General features: G+C 40.3%; 1 pseudogene; it reads right to left on the bottom strand.

Annotated features, from left to right (window-relative positions):
• Nucleotides 1–320: 320 nt before the first annotated feature.
• LOC129151983 (UDP-glucuronosyltransferase 2B31-like) lies at nt 321–20,403 on the bottom strand (annotated as a pseudogene).
• Nucleotides 20,404–20,835: the final 432 nt, after the last annotated feature.

Raw genomic sequence — 20,835 nt, 5'->3', positions numbered from 1 at the left:
ATGTCTTTCATAAATAGCTCAGTTCACAATAGGAAGAGATTAGCTATTGTTATATATCTCAATCCACATAGGTTTTGATGATAAATTAACTTAAACTGGATGAAAGCAAATGACTTCCCTGTCTTTAAGTAAGATGTGATGTTGATTCTAGATGTACAGTAAAATAAAGGAGCATTGGTGGTCTCCCAAAATGAAGTAGGAGGATGAATCATTTTGCACAATTCCAACTTTTGAATAGCTTCTTTAGCAAAAGATAAAACTACAGAATTTTGCACCAAAATAATATTAAAATATTCTGAGTATTTGCAAAATAATATTAATATGGGAATAGACTACTTAATGTTCTTGTGTTGACGTGTAATGTTTGAAACACAGTTAAGCTAATTTTTTGGTATAACTTTGCAATTAGAATAACAAGTTTAAAAGTATATTTATATGGCTTTATTTTTGTTTTAATTTTTATAAGTCTTTATGTTTGGCATGACATATTTATAACTCTTTATCAGGTAGTCACTTGAAAACAAATTTTGATCAGAGAATCTAAATTGTGAAAAGTAAGGTTGTCACCGGAGGTAGTGACCCTTACATTGCAACTTCTGGTTGGAATAAGTGGAGGAGTCCTATCTACCAGGCATATGAGCTTCAGGCCTCTGAAACAACTACTCTCTTTTATTCTTCTTTCCTGTTTTAAAAAGCTTCCGGCAACAAAACAGAACACATTTTGTGATGACAAATGTAGCAGTTGCCACACAGGCCAGCAGGAATCCAATCACATCCAAAGAGTGGTACTGGAACCAGCTGAGGTCATGGGCGGCTGGCCGAAGATTTTGGCTCCTTTGTGGCGCATGACAAACTCGATCCAGAAGACTGTTCGATCCAGAGGCTTTACTGGCTGGTCATGTTGAATTCTTGATAATTTCATAGCATTCTCCTTATATCTAAAGGAGAAACACAAAGATACCAACATTGCAAGAACGTTACTTTGCTTAAGCCAATAATTCCTATTCAAAGTTGCTTTTTATTTTTAATTAAAAAATATTTTTATTTACAGATCAGTATGGCTAAGTGGTTGAGCCTCGACCTATGAACCAGGAGTTCACCATTTGATTCTGATTCAGGGCACATGCCCGGGTTGCTTGCTTGATCCCCAGTATGGGGTGTGCAGGAGGGAGCCGATCAGTGGTTCTTTCTCTTTATTGATGTTTCTGTCTCTCTCTCCCTCTCCTTTCCCCTCTGAAATCAATAAAAATATATTTTAAAAACATACACAAAAAACACTATGCCATGTGAAAGTAGCCAGTTCCAAAAGACCATATATTGTATGATTCTGTTACTATGAAATGTCCAGAACGATTAATTTATAGAAACGGAAAGTTGATCAATGGTTGCTTGGGTGAGAGATATGGGAAGTGACTTCTAAGGCATATGATAGTTTTTTAGGCAAAAATGCCTTAAATGTATATTATGGTTATAGTTTTATAACTCTGTAAACATACTACATATATTTGAATTATATAATTTTAACATGTGAATTTTATGGCATGTAATAATATCTCATAAAATCTATTAAAATGATCAAAATAAAACTAGAGGCCTGATGAACAAAGATTCGTGCAAGAATAAGCCTTCCTTCCCCTGGCTGCCTGCACTGGCTTCTCTTGGTTACCAGGAACCGGGCTACTTCACTCCAGCTGTTGAGAGGTACCCAGGACCCTGGCTGCTTCGCACCAGCCTCCACTGCCACCCACCAAGATCCGGGCTGCTTTGCTCCGGCCATAGCCACCACCCACTGGACCGGGGCTGAGGAGGTCAATGCCACTTCACGGCGACTGGTTGTTTGGTCATTTTTGTCATAATGCCTCGTGGCCTTTTATTATTATGATAATAAGTTTTTGAATGTAAAGATATTTATAGTTTCAGAAATTTTAGATATTAAATTTATTTAGGTAAAGAATTTATGATTTTTCTTCTAGTTTATCACTCATCCTTTTATGCATTTTATCATATTTAAAAAAAAATGTGTCCATATAATTACCTACATAACTTTATATTATTGGAGGAGAAAATTGTTGCTTTAGATGGCTACCCATTAAATACATGGGGTTAATATGCAACTTTGAAGTAAATGTGTGGTCAAAAATAAAAGTAGATTTAATCTGGGTTAACTCATGTTAATAATGTTAAATTTAGCCTCTTAAAAATTGGATAAAACTATGATACACTATTGACAAAATAATCTATGTATAAATCCTATCTATAAAAAACATGTGATACTTACGAAGGGTCATTAATGACAGTCTTCAATGCATTGAGCAAATCTGCAGTAGACATGGTGTTCGAGTCCAATCTGACAGCTGCTCCCTTGCTCTTCATGTGAGCAATGTTATCAGGTTGATCCGCAAACACAGGAAGACCCACCATAGGGATCCCATGGTAGATTGCCTCATAGATGCCATTGGTTCCACCATGAGTTATAAAGGCTTTGGTTTTTGGATGGCCTAGGATTGGGTGAATTTCAGCAAATGATGAATTATAAATCTTGGAAATAAAATGAGAGTTGTGCAATAAAGGCACTGACAGAGGCAATGTATTTAGTAACAGATTGATTTAAACATCAGACTGTATTAAAGTGTCTTTCAGAACTTATAGGAAGAGGCACCTAAGTCTGCTGGAGAAACAGTGAAGGCTAACAGAGAAGATCGGTGTGTTTCTTGTGTCTCAAAAATGAATATAAGTTGCCAGTGAACACATGGAAAGAGAATACTCTGTATTTAAAAAGTGTATGCAAAAAAAAAAAGTGGTGGTGCATGTTGAAATATATTCTCTTAATAAAATGGTGAAGTCAGAGTGTGATATGTAGATGTCAAGGCAGCAGACAATGGGATGGTGGTGGCATAGGAATCAGAGGAAGGTAAAGCTACACATTATAATGAAATATGTTATTATGCCCTAGTTGGTTGGCTCAGTGGATAGAGTGGCAGCCTACGAAATGAAGGGTCCCGGGTTGGATTCTGGTCAAGGTCACATGCCTGGGTTGCGGTCTTGATCTCCAGTAGGGAACATGCAGGAGGCAGCCAATCAATAATTCTCTCTCATCATTGATGTTTCTATCTCTCTTTTCTTCTCTCTTCCTCTCTGACTTCAATAAAAAAATTAAAAAGAAAAAATAGAAGAAGAAGAACTGGGACGCAGTTGGATGCTATTAAAAAAAGAAAGTGTTATTACTTCAGAAAGATATATTAAATTATTTTCCCAATGGAAAATGGAGAGTCACTGGCAATAAAAGGGAAGCTGATATTTTTCAGGAATGCCTGTACACCCTTACCGTGGATTATATGATTGGTGTAAGGAGAGAATTAGGAGGCAGAGTGACAATTAGGAAAAGGTTGAGATATTCTCTCTGAGATGAATTACACATGAAATAAAAGATCTTTTGTTTGTGGCCATACGGAACATGGCTGTGTAAAATAATATGCCAACTGTTATAGCTAATCCTTCTCCCCTACGACTGGGAAATAAATATTGGGAAGTTCATTTTTATTTTTGATGTTTTCAATAAGAAATGTCCAATACATTTCTGTCCTAGTGAACTGTTTATCATTCTGGTTGACTTGATTCTCATTTCAGGGTTTTCCAGAATCTTACCAAGAAGGTCATTCTGGGGGATCCATTTATAGAGCCGAGTATTTGGCCCTAAGGTATCTGGTTTTTTGCCATCATATCTCCATATAACCTGTTAGGGTAAATAAGGTAATGTATTTCTTGAGTCAAACTGCAGAGTTATATCATGATATAATACTAAATAGGTTAAGAGTCATCTAGTTAAATCCCTGACATATTACAGGTAAGGGAATGAGAACAAGACATGTTGATAATGAGAACCAATATAACACTGATGTAAGAGGCATAAATACTTACATTGCGGGTTACTTATTTTTATATTCAGTCAGGTATGAGTGCAATCTTGATGTTTCACAATTTGGGGTTAGACAAATGAGATGATCAATGACCAATTTAAGCATATAACATTTTTTAGGTAGTCATACAATTGTAGTGCAAAACACAGCAAATTAATAGTCTATGCATTTATTTTAATTAGTTATTATTCTAAATCTCATCATCCAGGTTAAATGTTAACTTGTATATTTCTTTATGAATGATGGGGAAGTGGTTTACTAATATTCACCAATTTCATAAATTACCTTGGAGTTTTTTACATCTTTTGATTTATAAAATCAGTGCAATCAGCTACTTATGAGAACTGAATCATTCTGATGTGTAAAAGTTTATTAATAATAATAAATAATGTCTGCTTAATGAGTATGTTTAACTGCTTTTAGTTTTAGTTTTCTACTCATTAAGCAGCACTTCCAAGTTGTAATTTTCACCTAAATCCAGTATTATCACTCTAAGTAGGATTGAATATTTTCTTTTTTCTTCTTTTTTCCCGCCCATTTTAGAATTTATTTTATAAGGCAAATTTTTTGTACTATTTACTTATTTATTTATTTATTTTTATTGATTATGGTATCACATAATTGTCCTCATCCCCCCCATTCCCACCCCAAATCCCTCCCCATGTATGCCCACACCCCCTTGTTGTCCATGACCACTGGTTAGGCTTATATGTATGCATACAAGTCCTTTGGTTGATCTCTCCCTTTTACCCCCACCCTCCCCTACCTTCCCTCTGAGGTTTGGCAGTCTGATCAATGCTTCCCTGTCTCCAGGTCTGTTTTTGTCCATCAGTTTATGTTGTTGATTATTTCCCCTAGTTGCGTGAGATCATGTGATACAAGAAATACACTTATAAGAACCGAAAATGAGACCAGCCATAATTGTTATGCTGAGAGGCTAAGGAATCAGTCTGTAGGAAATTTTCTTAAAACATAGAAAGAAAAGCCATGGACACTTTATAAATAATAGTTTACCCGTTGAAAAGATCAAATATGATGATGACAGTAAATTTTTTTCATCTGATTGCTAATACTATAAAACATGCTACAATACATTGACAGCATTGATTAATATGGTTAGTTAATTATAAATGGCCAAACAATTTCTAAGTCCACCAGTAAGCTGGATTCTAGTTTATAGTGGTTAACATCTTTTTGCTATGTGTTAAAGTTACTTCAAGTTCTCAGCAAATTTGCATAGGTGATAAAGAGAAAGCTACATTAGGAAACTAAAAGTAGTTCACTAAAAGCTACATTAGGAAGCTAAAAGTAGTTCACTATTACCCAGAGCCTTCAAATGTACTTTATGTATTAGAATAATTCACTACCATAATTTATGGAGAAAGGGTAGCATCTGAACCTGGGCCACACTAGGCTTGTTTCTGGTTGACTCTTTTATATTCCCTCCCCCTGCTCCTCTGAAATCTGCTCCTCCTACTCCTCCTCTTCCTTCTTTTCCTCTCCCCCCTCCTCCATCACCATCATCATCATTGTCATCATTATCAGTTATTATTCTGAGGGGTTGTTTTGAGGCCACATATTATAAAACACTGGGTCCCCTTAAGGGCTGAACCCACCTCCACCATAACCTACCTCCACCCTTTCTTTTATGTCTTCCTGCTTCAGAATTTAGCAGGGCCCAGCCCACCAGGGAGGTTCTCTTTCCTTTCTACAGGCCTTTCTCTAATCATGGTGGCTGGCTTAGGTACCTGGATACAGCTTGGTGAGTCCTGGACATCCTTACTCTGAATATCACCTTGCAACACTGTATAGTCCTAATCCAAAATCCAGGGAAAGTAGGAGAGGCCTGGATTACCTGGCAAGTCTAAACTTTATGATGCCTTTCAGACTGTTATCATTCCCTGTTTAATGTTAAAATTTAACTCCAATCTGAGAACATCTGTAGTGTGTACAGTACTCTAGGAATCCTGCAAGAAAATGAAGCAAATGACAGGATAGGATTTGGTGATATCTGTTCCTGCCCTATAATCCTATGTAATAAAATCCTAATATGCAAATTGACTAACCTGTGGAATGACTGGTTGCTATGGCACGCACTGACCACCAGGGGAATTCGACCAGCAGCAGTGTTGGTGACAGGGCTGGCCAGCGGTTGTGCCATGCCACCAGTCAAGGCGGGTGCCAGAGGTGGCCCCCCGATCGCCCTGCCCGCTGGTCACCCCACAGATGGCCCTGATTGCTGGCCAGGCCTAGTGACTCTACCCTATATATTGGGGACAGTCTCTTAGATTTAAAAATTAAAAATGGCATAGCTATTCTAACACTGATAAAACAGGATGATGCAGCAATGACATGCATGGACTCTGACTTGCACATTTTGTGGTCAGCCCTGATTCTGACACATATAACTGTGTGACAAAGCTAATTACTTAACTTCTCTCTGCCTCAGTTTTTCCACCCATAAGATGGGGAAAATGGTATACTGCCTCAGAAGGATCATGTTATGCACTACTTTTTATAATCAGGTCAAAAAATGTAGCTGCCTATATAACAGTAAGATGCCTTTCACCTGTATGAAAGTATGATCACTGGTACATGCAGGGGCCCCAGTTTCAAGAGGGAAGTCTGACTGCCGGTGTAGGTCCAACATGCATGCGGGATCCCAGATTGCAAGAGGACACAGGCCAGGCTGAGGCACCCCCACCCCCCGTGCACGAATTCCATGCACCAGATCTTTAGTACTATTATAATACCAAACTTCACACTGTACTTTTGATATATACTTCTTTGTGACCAGAATGTTAATACCATATTGCCCATCAAAAACAACCTCTGTACTACTTTAGCACCTGACATGTGTATTTTTTTTTCCAAATTGGTATCTAAGATCTTTGAAGCTCTTTTAATACTTTACCTTCCATGTAGACATTTCTTAATCAGACACTTTACAGAGTTTAACACACTCATTAGCTTTCTGCTCTAAGGTAGTTTATCTAACCTTTTGTGGAACCTGGGCAAGGGCTGATGCAATCACATTGGCTCTTTCTTCTGTCATGTTAGTGACCATCGACCCCAGGGAAAACACCACAATACCATTTTCTCCAGAGCTCTGGGCAAACTCTTCTATTTCCTGTGAAGGAAGAATTTTTTTTCCATTACAAAAGACAATAGCATAGTGAACACTATTGAAATAATTGCTTCAAAAAGCCAAAGAGAAAATTATGTATTATAAGAAGTTATTAGTATAGTTCTTGTTATTTTAAATTGTGCTAAAATACACATAATATAATTACCATTATAACCATTTCTAAGTAGTGTACAGTTCAGTAGTATATATATGTATGTGTGTGTGTATATATATATATATTTTTTTTTTCTTATTGTTGTATAAACTATCTCCAGAACTTTTCCATCTTGTAAATTTTTACTGTATATTTCTTAAGCTGTGATTCTCCATTTCCCATTTTAACAGTCCCTGATAACTATCATTCTTTTTTCTGTTTCTATGAATTTGACTAGTCTAAATCCCTTACATAAGTGGAATCATGTAGTCTCTTTTTGTCTGTGGCCTATTTCACTTAGCAAAATGTCCTTAAGATTCATCTATGTTATAGCAGTTTTAAGGCTTAGTAATGTTCATATCCAGATAACCTGAGCCACCATAAAGACAACAAGTGGGTCCTAGAGCTAATTAATCCTGAAATATTGCAGGAGGTAAAAATCACTAAACTGATACTTTCATTTTTCAGGGACATCATGAGAAGGCAGGGTTCTTTGAAAAAGATAATGCTGAGAAAAATAGAAGGCAGCAGGAAGGAGGATGATCAAATATGAGATGGATTGACTCCATAAAAGAAGCCATAGGCATGAGTCTAAAAGAGTTGAGAGGGCTGTTAAATGTAGGATTTTGTGGACATCACTCATTCATGAGGTCCTCAGGAGTCAGAGCTGACTCACAGCACATAATACATTGTGTGTATTGATTGTTTATTGATTTATCTATCAATGGCCCTCGGGTTGATTTTATCTTTTGGCTCTTGTGAATAGTGCTATAAATATGATTCTATTGTCACTGTTTTCTAATATACCCATAAATTCTATTGCTGGATCAAATGATAATTGTTTTTATTTTTTGAGGAACCTTCATTCTCTTATTATCAGTGGCTGTTTTGAAGAGACCTAATCTCTCTCAGTTCCTTTGGAGTATACAATTGATGAGCTTGAAATCCCTTACTACATACTAGTGGCCAGGTGCATGGATTCATGCACATTGAAAGGAAATTAATCAGAAGGTGGCTGGTGGGGCGGGACTGAGCGAGATTGGCCAGACACGTCCTGGAGCCAACCCCCCACCGTCCTCCTCCATCCGGTCACACCTAAGGCAGCTCTTTGGCTTGAAGCGTGTCTGCAGTGAGCCGGGATCCCTCCGGCTGTCTGGGTCCCTCGGCCTGGCCTGCGGGGATCAAGCTGAAACATCCACTAAGGGGTCCTAAAGTGCAAGGGGGCACTCTGTAAAGTTGCTGTCATACAAGGTGTGGAATGCAAACACAACTGTGTAGTAAACCAGATTTGCGGCTGACAGTGCCCCAGCAATAAAAAACCCCACAGCTGAAGGTGGAATCAGCCTCCCTCCTCTCTGGTTCTGGGATGTGCCACCTGAGAACCACTGCTGCAAAGTCATTGCAGGTTGGCATCTCCTGTGTTGAGCATCTGCCCCTGGTGGTTTGTGTGCGTCATACCTACTGACCAGTCAGGTGGTCAGATGAACGCTTAGACTTTTATAGATATAGATTACATAGGTACTTGTGTAAATGTGTGTCTGTGTGTTTGGGAGGTGTATAAGGAAGAAATGAAATAGAGCCCATACACAGTACTGAAGAGGAAATGCTTTTAGAGACTCTTCATTTATAATGTTATCAATAAATAATATATATTCTTATAATGAGACTACACGACAGTGTGTTGATTCACCTTTATTTCTTTATTGTAGTTGTACTAAATTATTTGTGTCTATGCTTGTCAGGTTTTCTGGAGAATTATTTTAGTATATTCATTAGTATTTTATCTTTGACTATGAAAACTAAGAAAAAGTTCGTTATGATTAGAATGACTGTTTATCTTTTTTATCATCTCTATAATAATTTATAGCTCATCTTAACCTTTTTCAGATTCTCCCAAGCTTTCCCCACAAATCATTAAAAAATTTATCAAAATATAGTTGGCTTACTATATTATATTTGTGTCAGGTGTATAACATAGTAATTTGACATTTATATATTTTCCTCTGTGATAAGTCTAGTAACCATCTCACTGCACAAAGTTATAGTAAGTATTATTGACTATATTCCTTATGCTGTACATTAAATACCTATGATTATTTCATAACTATAAGTATGTGCCTCTTATTCCGTTTCCCCTTTTTCTCCATTCCCAACCTCCTCCTTTCTGGCAACCATCATCATAATATATAAAAAGCCAGCAGCTTTCATGATCAAAACAACTGGATGGCCGAGGCCTGTTTGGCTCAATCGATAGAGCGTCGGTCTGCGGACTGAAGGGTCCCAGGTTCGATTCCGGTCAAGGGCATGTACATTGGCTGCAGGCATGTCCCTGGTGGGGGGTGTGCAGGAGGCAGCTGGTCAATGATTCTCTCTCATCGATGTTTCTGGCTCTCTTTCCCTCTCCCTTCCTCTCTGTAAAAAATCAATAAAATATATTTTAAAAAAATTAAAAAAAATTAAAAACAACTGGATGGATGACTGAACAGCAGGCTATCATACAGGCTGGCAGGGGGGGAAGTTGGGGTGACCAGGCCAGCAGGAGGGGCATATAGGGACAACCAGGCTAGAAAGGAGGGGGGGCAGTAATAGGCGACCAGTTTGTCAGGGGGTGGGGTTAGGGGCTATCAGGTTGGCAGGCAGAGGCAGTTAGGTTGATTAGGCTGGCAGGGGTGCAGTTAGGGGCCATCAGGCAGGCAGGCAGGTGATCAGTTAGGAGCCAGCAGTCCTGGATTGTGAGAGGGTTTTTCCACTGCCAGTTTAGGCCCAATCCCCGGGATTGGATTTAAACCTGCAGTCAGACATCCCCCGAGGGGTCCCGAATTGGAGAGGGTGCAGGTTGGGCTGAAGGGACCCCACCCCATGCACAAATTTCTTGCACTGGGCCTCTAGGTCTATATAATAAAAGGGTAATGTGCAAATTGACCGAGCTGTTGCTATGATGCGCACTTACAACCATGGGGCAGACACTCAATGCAAGAGCTGCCCCTGGTGGTCAGTGCACTCCCACAGGAGGAGTGATGCCTAGCCAGAAGCCCTATGGTGGGCTAATGGCTTGCGAGCACAGCAACAGTGGCGGGAGCCTCTGTGCATTTGTGGCAGCTCTAAGATGTCCAACTGCTGGCTTTGTCGGATATCTGCCGAGATCTCCCGGACTGGGAGAGGGCACAGGCCTGGGTGAGGGACACTGCCAAGTGCATGAATTTCATACACTGGGCCTCTAGTTAGTTTATAAATTGTATCTATAAGTCTGTTTATTGTTGTTGTTGTTGTTGTTTTTTTAGGTTATATATATAAGTAAAATCATATAGTATTTGTCTTTTTCTGCCTGATTTATTTAACTTAACATAATACCCTCTAGGTCCTTCCATGTTGTTGAATTTAGCAAGATGTGATCCTTTGATATTGGTGAGTAATTTTTCATGGTGTGTATAGACCAAATGCATATTACCTATTTATCTGTTGATTGACACCAAGGTTGATTTCATATCTTGGCTATTGTAGTTAATGTTGTAATGAACATGGGGGTGTATATATCTTTTCAAATTAGTGTTTTTGTTTACCTCTGATAAATACTCAGAAGGGGAATTGCTGGGTTGTATGCTATTCTATTTTCAATTTTTTGAGGAATCTCCACACTGTTTTCCATAGTGGCTCCACTAATTTACAAATTTGCTCCATGCACAGGAGTACCCTTTTCTCTACCCTCTTGACAACACTTTTTATTTGTTGAGTGATTTCTGGATATTTACTTTGTTTTCTGCTACTTTACTTACTTCATTTATCAGTTCTAGTAGTTTATGTGTGGAATCTTAGGGTTCTTTATATACGGTATCATGTCATCTGCAAATGGTGACAATTTCACTTCTTCATTTCCAATATAAATGCCATTTCTTTCTATTTCTTCTTTGATTGCTCTAGCTAAGCCTTTAAATACTCTCATACCTAATAATAGACAAACATGTAAATAGACCATACCTCTGCTATGCCCACTGCCAATCAGCGTGAGTATGCAAAATAACCCAACAAAGATGTAGGTTAATTTGCATATCTAGACGCCCAGCAGCCTGAGTCCTGGGAACTTTCTCAGCACCCAGGTCACTCCGAGGTAGGGCCCCCGTGGGTCCTGAGCAACTGGGGAAGGGCCTGAGCCAAGGGCCTCCTGCATAGAGTTGGAGCCGGGCAATTAGAGGGAGCTGGGGGCCCCCTGCCCAAGCCCCAAGACATGGTCAGAGGCTTGGGGCCTGGCCAGGTGTGGTGTCCTCAATTAGAGGGAGCTGGCAGACCCCTGCCCAGGCCCCAAGCTTCGTCCAGCGTATAGGAGTCTGGACAGGGGCAGAGCCGGAGATCTGAGAGAGCTGGGGTCCCCTACCCAGGCCCTGAGGCTTTAGGCCTTGGCAGCCATGGAGCTGGCAATCAGAGGGAGCTGGGGTTCCCCTGCGCAGGCCCCAATCCCCAACCAGAGGCTTGGCGCCTGGGAAGGGCTACAGCCAGAGATCAGAGTGAGCTGGGGGGCTCCTGCCCAGGCCCTGAGGATTTAGGTTTTGGCAGGACCAGAGCCCGAGATCAGAGGTAATCGGTGTGAACTACAGAGGAAACACCTTTTCTGACCGCTCATTGGTAAGCTCTCTGTATGCCACTGGTAATCTTCTTAGAAAATTGGGTATAAGAATCCTAAAAGGTGATCTAGTGTTTTTCCACCACACTCCTGGAGAAAAAAATGAAGGTCCGCTGCTGGAGGGCTAAGAACGGTCCTATCCTGCCCTAGCCAGTTTGGCTCAGTGGATAATGCCTTGGCTTGCCGACCACAGGGTCTGGGTTCGATTCTGATCAAGGTTATGTAACTAGGTTGCAGGCTCCTCCCTGGCTGGGGCCCAGGTCAGGGCTCATGCAGGAGGCAACTAAAGTGTTCCTCTCACTTTGATGTTTCTCTCTGTCTTTCCCTTTCTCTTCCACATTCTCTAAAAATCAATGGAAACATATCCTCAGGTGAGGATAAAAAAGAAAGAACGAAAGAAATGTCATATCCTATGAAAGACACATCTTGAAAATGCCTAAAGAAAGTTGTCATTTTTTCATGGTGAAGGGACTGGAGTCCGTGTTGTTGAAAACACCTTGGTGGCTGTGATGACTGGCAGTGGCTGCAGCAGCGGGGTGATGGGGCTGGTTCCTTCCCCTGATCAGCCTGGTCGCCTCAGTAGGACATCCCCTGAGGGCTCCCAGTATGTGAGAGGGGGCAGGCTCGGCTGAGGGACACCCTCCCCCAATGTACGAATTTCATGCACCGGGCCCCTTGTATTAAATAAAGGTGGCAATAGTGTGCATCACTGTGTTGCTTTTGATTGCAGAAGAAAAGCTTTTAGCTTTTCACCATTAAATACAATATTAGCTGTGGATTTTATTGGTCATATATGCTCTTTATTATGTTGACCTTTTGTTCTCTCTGTACCCACTTTGTTGAGAGTTTTTATAATGAATGGATGCTGGATTTGTCAAATACTATTTTTCTGTATCTATTGAGATGATCACATGATTATATCCTTGGTTTTGTTGATGCTGTCTATCACATTGATTTTTTGTGTGGATATGGAACCATCCTTGCATTGCTAGAATACATTCCACTTGAGCATGATGTATAATCCTTTAATATACTGTTGAATTCAGTTTTCTAATAATTTGTTGAAAATATTCACATCTATTTTATCAGAGATATGTACTGTCTTGTGATTTTTTTTTGGTATTGTCTTTGTCTGGTTTTGGTATCAGGGTACTGCTGACTGCTTTCATAGAATGAGTTTGGGAGTGTTATTTCCTTTTCAATATTTCTGGAATAATTTGAGAAGGATAGGTATTTATTGTTTGGTGGAATTAAATGTTCAGTAGAATTTACTTGTGAAATCATCTGGTCCTGAACTTTTATTTACTGGGAGTTGATTTTTTTAACTACTATTTCAATTTTCTTGCTAGTAATTGATATGTTCAGTTTTTATGCTTCTTCCTGGTTCATTCATTGAAGGTTGTATGTTTCTTGTATAGCTCTTGTTCTGGAGATTTCTTCTATTCTTTCATTTGGGGCCTGTTCCTTTGTCTCCCTATATTTGCTGCCTCTTTGTGTTTGTTTCTGTGCATTAGATCAGTTTGTTATAAGTCCAAGTCTTCTGTACTTCCTCATTTGTTTTACTGTCCATGCTTATTTCTAAGAATTAGATGAAACAACCCCCTCTGCTGAACCTGATGGAGTGGGTTTGTGTAGGAACGATCTTTGTGTATTCTGTGTGTGCTGCGTGGCTTTGGCAGGTTGGCTGGAACTGAAGTGGTTGTTTGAGGTACCAGGGGATTCCTGGCATGCAGGCTAGCCACAGTTGAGGCAAACATGGGCCAATTTTCCCAGGGTGCCCAGCTCTGGGGAACCCTGGTAGGTTGTATGGCTGGGTTTGGAGTAGCCAGTGACATATGGCTGTAGCACTGCCATGCAGTTGTCTGTCTGAGCCAGGGGGTGGGGGGATGTTGGGTGAGTGGACTAGGGCACGCTATGGTACCCTTGCAGGTGAGCTACAGCATTTGAGTTGAATTCTTGCCCATGCTATTAGTGGAAAGAGAATGTAATCATTGGCACTCAGGCACCTCCAATCCCAAAGTGTTTCCACAGAGTCTGGAGAGTTCTCGCAGTATCTCAACCTTTTCTACGCAGTTTCTCTCTTATTTCTTGTGCAGAAGCTGTTCAGTCAACCCTCAGCTGTTGTCCAGGAGGAAATGCTCTTCATATAGGTGTATTCTAAGTGTTCATGGGAAGGTGTCAGTTCAGGGTCTTCCGATGATGAAATCTTGGACCTCTCTCCCTAAATCACTTCTTACATGCTGGAGAATTACTATAATTCATGAGTCTGGTATTATTGTCCAGAATTTCCATGAAATAGCCTTAAGATTTCTAATTATAATACAGAATTATCCTTATATAGTTACTTATTTGTGTCCATGTTTCTGACATGTTTGTGTATGACACCTTTTGCTCTGAAATCATATTGTAAAATGGAAGTTCTAGTAGAATATGCTACGTGTACCTGGCTGTGAGGGGCCCTCATCATCACCTCGCTGAATCTCCAAGCGAGCACTTGCCCCACAGTGGGAGAGGTACAACTGGGCTCTCTGCACCAAAGATCTGGTCACCCTCTTGAGTAACTCAGTTTGATGTATTTAAAGTTGCTGTGGCGAAGTCATGTTCAGAATTTTTTCAGAATTATTCTGTTGTGGTCCCTGATTTTTTATCAGTTTTCAAATTTTACTACTTTTAGTACTTTAAAAATTCCTGATTACTCAGTGTACTTTCTAGCTCCCACCCCAAAATGTGTAAGGAGCCAAAATTTCATATCTGGTCCAAACTTCATACTCATCTATCCACCCCCACTCGCTCTGTTGATTTTTCTGTTTTAAATAGTTTACTTGTTGTTTTTCCTCTGAAAAATCAAGACATAACCCTTCTAACATAAAAAGTTTACTTTCTCATTCTAATCACTGCTTCAAACTTATGTATAAAAAATGAGATATAATCCTATAAAATAAAAGCCTAATATGCTGCCTGTCCGAAAGTTCATTTGACTGTTGGACCAGTTGCTATGACATACTCTGACCACCAGGAGTTGATGCTCGGACGAATAGGTTAGCTTGTTGCTGTGGTCCAGCCAATTGGGACTGGGAAAGATGGGCCTGAGATGCCCTGGAGTCCTCCCGCGGTCCCTCCCCTGCCATCCAACCTCCCAAAAGTCCCTCCCCAGCAGGAAGGCCTCAATCGGCCCTGATCAGAACTGGCCAAGAAGGGCCGGACACACCCTAGAGCCCTCCCGTGGTCCCTCACTGGCCCTAATCATGAACTGGTGGGGGTACTTTGGCCTGGATGGCGCCCTCTCACAATCTGGGACCCTGGGGGGATGTTAGAGAGCCAGATTCAGCCCGATCCCTGCAGGCCAGGCTGAGGGACCCCACTGGTGCATGAATCCATGTACCAGACCTCTAGTTGATATACAACATTCTGTAGGTTTAAGGTGTACAGTGTATTTAGTTGATTCATTTAAATATTGCTAGAGGCCAGGTGCATGGATTTGTGCTCCGGTAGGGTCTCTCAGCCTGGCCGGTGCTCTTTCACAAACTTGGACCCGTTGCGAAATATTGGACTGCCAGTTTTGGCCCAATCCCCACAGGCCCTTAGGGGTGTGGTAGTCACAAAGTGGCAGACGGCCAGGGTGGAGCCCGAGCTATGCTGCTGCCACTCTCAATCTGTCCCCGCTGTATCTGCTGCCTCCACGGCCCTGTAGTGCTGCTGCAGAGGTAGGAGAGGCTAGCGCTGGCACAGCAGTGCTCGCCAGCTGTGAACCCGGTGTCTGGTTCCTGTTGGTCAGCTGAGCGGCTCTCCTGCTGTGGGAGGACACTGACCACCAGGGGCAGTTCCTGCATTGAGCATCTGCCCCCTGGTTGTGAGTAGCTTAGGCTTTTATATATATAGATAATATGATATTACCTAATATTAGAGAACACTTCTATTTAGGTCACATAATTATCTTTCTATGTGTGTGGTGAGAACATTTGAGATCTAATATGTAGAAACTTTCAAGTATATAAAGAGTATTGTTGGCTACAATCACTATATCTCCCAAACTTAATCATCTTCGAGTTGCAATTCTGTACCCTTGACCAACTTCTTCTTACCCACTAATCTCACTTTCACCAGTTCATGGTAATCACCATTATACTTCTGTTTCTATGGGGTTTTCCATTTTCAGATTCCACATATACTAGTAAGTGATATCCTATATTTGTCTTTTTCAGTGTGCCTTATGTCACTTAACATAATACCTTCATGGTCCATCTATGTTGTCCCAAATGGTAGGATTTCCTCCTGTTTATAGATGAACAATATTTTAGTGTGCGTGTGTATTGCACATCTCTTAATTTGTTTCCATTTACTAGCTCTAGTGAAAAATGGTGCAATAAACATGAGATTATGGATATTTTTTGATATCCTTTTTTTCTTACTTCTAGAAGTGTACACAGAAGCAGATTTGTGGATCATATGGCAGCTCTATTTAACTTCTTAAAAACGCTCCATACTATTTTTCATAGTGGTTGGACCGGTTTTACATTCCCACCAACAGTGCACAAGATTCTGTTGTCTTGTAGATCACCAAGTCTCCTTAGCACAGTTATTTTGACTTTTTATTGGGTGAATCATATATCTCCACATCTGTATTTGGTTTCTGAAGGATTGTTGTAAAATTTGGTGACCTAATGTTTCCTTGATTTTTGTTGTTCTTTGGAATTTTGCCTTGCTGTTTTTGCATTTGAATTAGCAATCACCTGCTTATGTTTACTACTTTCAGGGTAGAAATACCTTTTATCAGTACTGCTGTAGATAAGGCTTTTTCAGATCTTGAATGAATATGCCTGCTCTGTGCTTCATGCTCCCTGTTGTGGGAGGATTCTTGAGCCTGTTTGTCCTCCCTTCATATAAAGCACCAGGCTAGATGCTGAGCTTCTTTCTTTTATTTTCCTGAAGGTGGTGCTACAGCTCAAGTGTGTGGTTCTCTCATATCTGTAAACCCTTGTGTGTATTCTGCTCTTGCTTCCTAGCCTTTAATCAAATCATGTTCTTGCTGCTGCCCTAGGCAGCTTCTACATGGAGCTGGCCACAGAGGGGAGGAAATAATGAGTTGGAATGCAGGTCACTGTTGGTGTCCACATGCCAGTATGGGGGGATCTGTAAGAAAGGTTTGCTTCGTGGTTTGTGTTCAGGCTTCCTGATGGAGTACAGAATGCAGTCAGGAGGAACTGTGTCTCTTTAACATGCCCCCCGCTAATCTTCTTTGCCACTCTCCAGATCTGTTCTCTCTTGGCAATTACTGAACTGCCAATTCTATACTCTGGATGCTGTGAGAGAGAAATGAGCTCTTTGGAAGCATCCTACAAACCAGGGGAAGCTCTGCATCCACTCACCGGCTCTCTATCCCTGTGAGAGAAATCACTGGCATGGGCGGTCCTTCTTTTAGTCTTCCACTGAGCTGCCTTGGAAGAGGAATGATGCTGGCAAAATCAGGCTTTCCTGTTGCCCACACCAATGCATTCAAATATATCTATTTTATGCTTGATCAGAGTGCTGGAACTTCTCTTTTGGAAATCTGGACTTCTCCAAAAGCTCTCTCATCCATAGGTGGCTGCCCAAGCCAGGTAGGTGCTCCTGGACTACAGCTCAGAGGGGCTGGAACAATTCACAATGTCCTGTAGGAGTCACAGCCAGTACTGGAGTCTTTTTGCCTGTTACCTGATGCGTAGGTGGGCAAGACTCTTTCCAGGTCCATGTGCATTGGCACTTTTGTTCGTGGAGAGAGAACAAATCTTTGTTGTTGAAGGAGGACAACAACAAGGGATGTCTCATGCTCACTTATACCAGATTGCTATTGTCACTCCTGAGGTATTATGATTCACTCCCATGGAATGCTCTCCAGCATTATTGTAGTATTATCCTTTTTCTTTACTATAATATTTTCACACTGTTTTTATTACTTGCTGATATGATCTCTTTCCAAGTAAAATATCTGGTGTGTGGGAGCAAAAACTATGTCTACACTGCTCCTTTGTATATTCACCCATTGTCCTTGCACTGTGCTAGTCACTTTAAAATTAGTTTTTGAATGAATGGCTGATATTTTTTATGTGTTGAATAATGAAGGCCTTAATTTAACTGACCCTATTTCCAAAATCTCTCAAGTATAATTATTCTGTAATGATAGTTACATTCAGATTCTTTAAATAGTATAAAATATATGAGTCTTTATAGGTGGATCACCTTACCCATATTCTTATATCTCTCTGAATATGATTAGTCCTTCTGAATGAAGAACACAGGATCATTCCTACTGAAAATGCAAAGCAGAACAAACAGGAATAGTTTTACCTCAGGCAGAGGCTTAGCAGGTTTGCAGTGGAGGCCTCCAACAAATACAAAATGTGGCAAGAGTGGGCGAGGAAACTCAAAATCCCAGTAGGTTCGAATAAACCATATTTCAGCTTTTTGCATTAACTCGAATAATGTAGTGGGTCTTCCTGAAAGGGAAAAAGAACAAAAAGAGGAGAAAATAAGAATATTGTAAAGTGAATATTCCCTTTTGTTTTCTTAAAAAAAAACCCAGAAACTTCGACTAATGTAGCCAAAGATGTTTAAAGTGTCTCTGGCTTGATAGTGCAAATATCTCTATATATAAAAGCCTAAGCAACTTTTACAACCCACTGACCAGAGTGACTGGCCAACCGGCCCATAGCTATTAAGTGCACTGACCCAGACCTTGCTGCTGGGCCCCTGACAGCCCTGAATCTGGTTCATCCTCACCCCAGACCCAGACAGGATTCCATTCCTCATGGAATCGGCTGTTGGTTAGCTTGCTGCTGGGGCCAACCTCCCGTGGTCCCTCCCCGCAGCTGCCCCCCCCCCCCAACCTCCATCAGCCCCGATCACCAGCTTGGCCAAGGGACCCCACCTGTGCATGAATTCATGCATTGAGCCTCTAGTATTTACATAATATACATGTTTTACATTATGTTGTTCATATATATTAATAATATATATATATAAACTAAGAGTTTTTCTTCTCTAACATCGCATCAGGACATTCACAATCATAGAAAATCTTTAAACCTAAGCCACTATAGAATTAAACATGCATTTTCTTACTCTGTAACGCTGCAGAAGTAAAGATGTTAATGTAAACAAGAATTTCAATTCCTCAATCAATTAAATCTACCATATTTATGGAAACATTTTTTCCTAGGTTATTTAGTCCAGTTTCTGCAATTTAGCAAGCTATTCCCTTTATCCTATATTTCCCAAAAACTGAGATATTGAGGATATGGCGACCTTCCTGGTACTATACTTATATTTGGTTCAATTTAGGAGCCTGATAATACTTGTGCATTAATAAAAACATTTTTAAATAACAGCTGGAATATTTTCATAATAGTAATAGATGTGCTCACTCTTAATTTTGACTCATTTTGTCTTTATTGAAGGAAGACTTTTCACAAAATGTAGTTTAGTGACTTACATGTCCACACATCAACAACAGTTTAGTGTTTAAGCAGATGAGTTGTAAGTGCTTAGTGAAGGGATGTTAAATTATTAGAAAATTCAAATTATAGGTTCCTGAGTCTGGCACAGAGCACTCTCTCTCTCTAGTGTGAAAGAACCCTTCAGGTAATATGGCAAAATATTTCAGTTTTTAAATCAAGCTAAACTATATAAGAGGAAGCAATTCCTCAATGACCTTATAATTTAAGCATTTCCATAATATTTGTGAGAATGAAAGATCATCATATAATGTTATTTTATCATTTTACTTATAAAAGACACATTTCTCTGAATTAATACTTATACTAACCCACCTCTTAGAGCACTAAGAAAGTTAGGATTTCATGATACCAAGTAAGGACTTGACTTACCTAGTGCTTCGCTGTAAAGCTGATCCCAATTCTCACTAAATGTTTGGAACCAGAAGTCAAAATAAAGTACGTACATCATATTTTTTACTCGCTCCATGAATGTCATTTGATCACTTAATTCTGACAAGATAACAGGTACGTAGGATGGAGGGAATGGGAGTCCTCCACTGTACTTTTCAATGTTATAGCCCGGAGAGAAGCGGAGACTGTACACAAAAGGTATTTTAAGTAGCTCAGCCAGCAGCTCACCACAGGGTCCAATGGCATCTGCAAGAATGATGTCAAACCTTGATTCCTGTAGTTTGGTCATAAGTTTCTTGTTCAAAACTACATCTTTACAGAGTGTGTGAATAACATCAGTATATTTAAGACTGAGATCTTGCATTAGTGAAAAATAAGCCCAAAATGTATCTTTTGGCATATATGTCCACTTAGAGATCATCTGGATGAAAAGATCCTCAAAATCATCTTTTGTTAAAGATGTAGGAAAAATCTCAAATTGAATAGCAGTTGGTTTATTGGGATCAACAAGAATTGAGGCTGCAGATGTCAGAACAGTCACTTCATGACCTCTGTGGACAAGTGCATCCAGGATTGTCTTCATGTTGATCCAATGGCTGTATTCTGTGGGCCACACCAGCACCTTCCCACAGCTCCCAGGGCTGAAGTGACAACTCAGCTGTAGCAGCAGCAGAACTGAAACCCACTTCCTAGGCATCCTGGCGGTACACAGGTTTCTTTTTTTTTTTATTTAATATATTTTATTGATTTTTTTACAGAGAGGAAGAGAGAGGGACAGAGAGTTAGAAACATCGATGAGAGAGAAACATCGATCAGCTGCCTCTTGCACACCCCCTACTGGGGATGTGCCCTCAACCAAGGTACATGCCCTTGACCAGAATCGAACCTGGGACCCTTGAGTCCGCAGGCCGACGCTCTATCCACTGAGCCAAACCGGTTTCGGCCACAGGCTTCTTTTCAAATGGCTGATCCGGTTCCCACGGCTCATGGTTATGTCCAAAGGGAAATCAATCAGGAAGTTAAAATATAACACACACAGCCAAAGTAAATACATTTAATGAACAATCAAAGCATTTTTTGGCAAGTCAGAAAATTATAAAGTAATGACCTTATTTTTAATACAAATCTGTGTAATATCT

This window comes from Eptesicus fuscus, chromosome 2 (assembly GCF_027574615.1).
Source record: "Eptesicus fuscus isolate TK198812 chromosome 2, DD_ASM_mEF_20220401, whole genome shotgun sequence".
Classification (NCBI taxonomy): Eukaryota; Metazoa; Chordata; class Mammalia; order Chiroptera; family Vespertilionidae; genus Eptesicus; species Eptesicus fuscus.
This window is presented reverse-complemented; position numbering and strand designations above follow the sequence as displayed.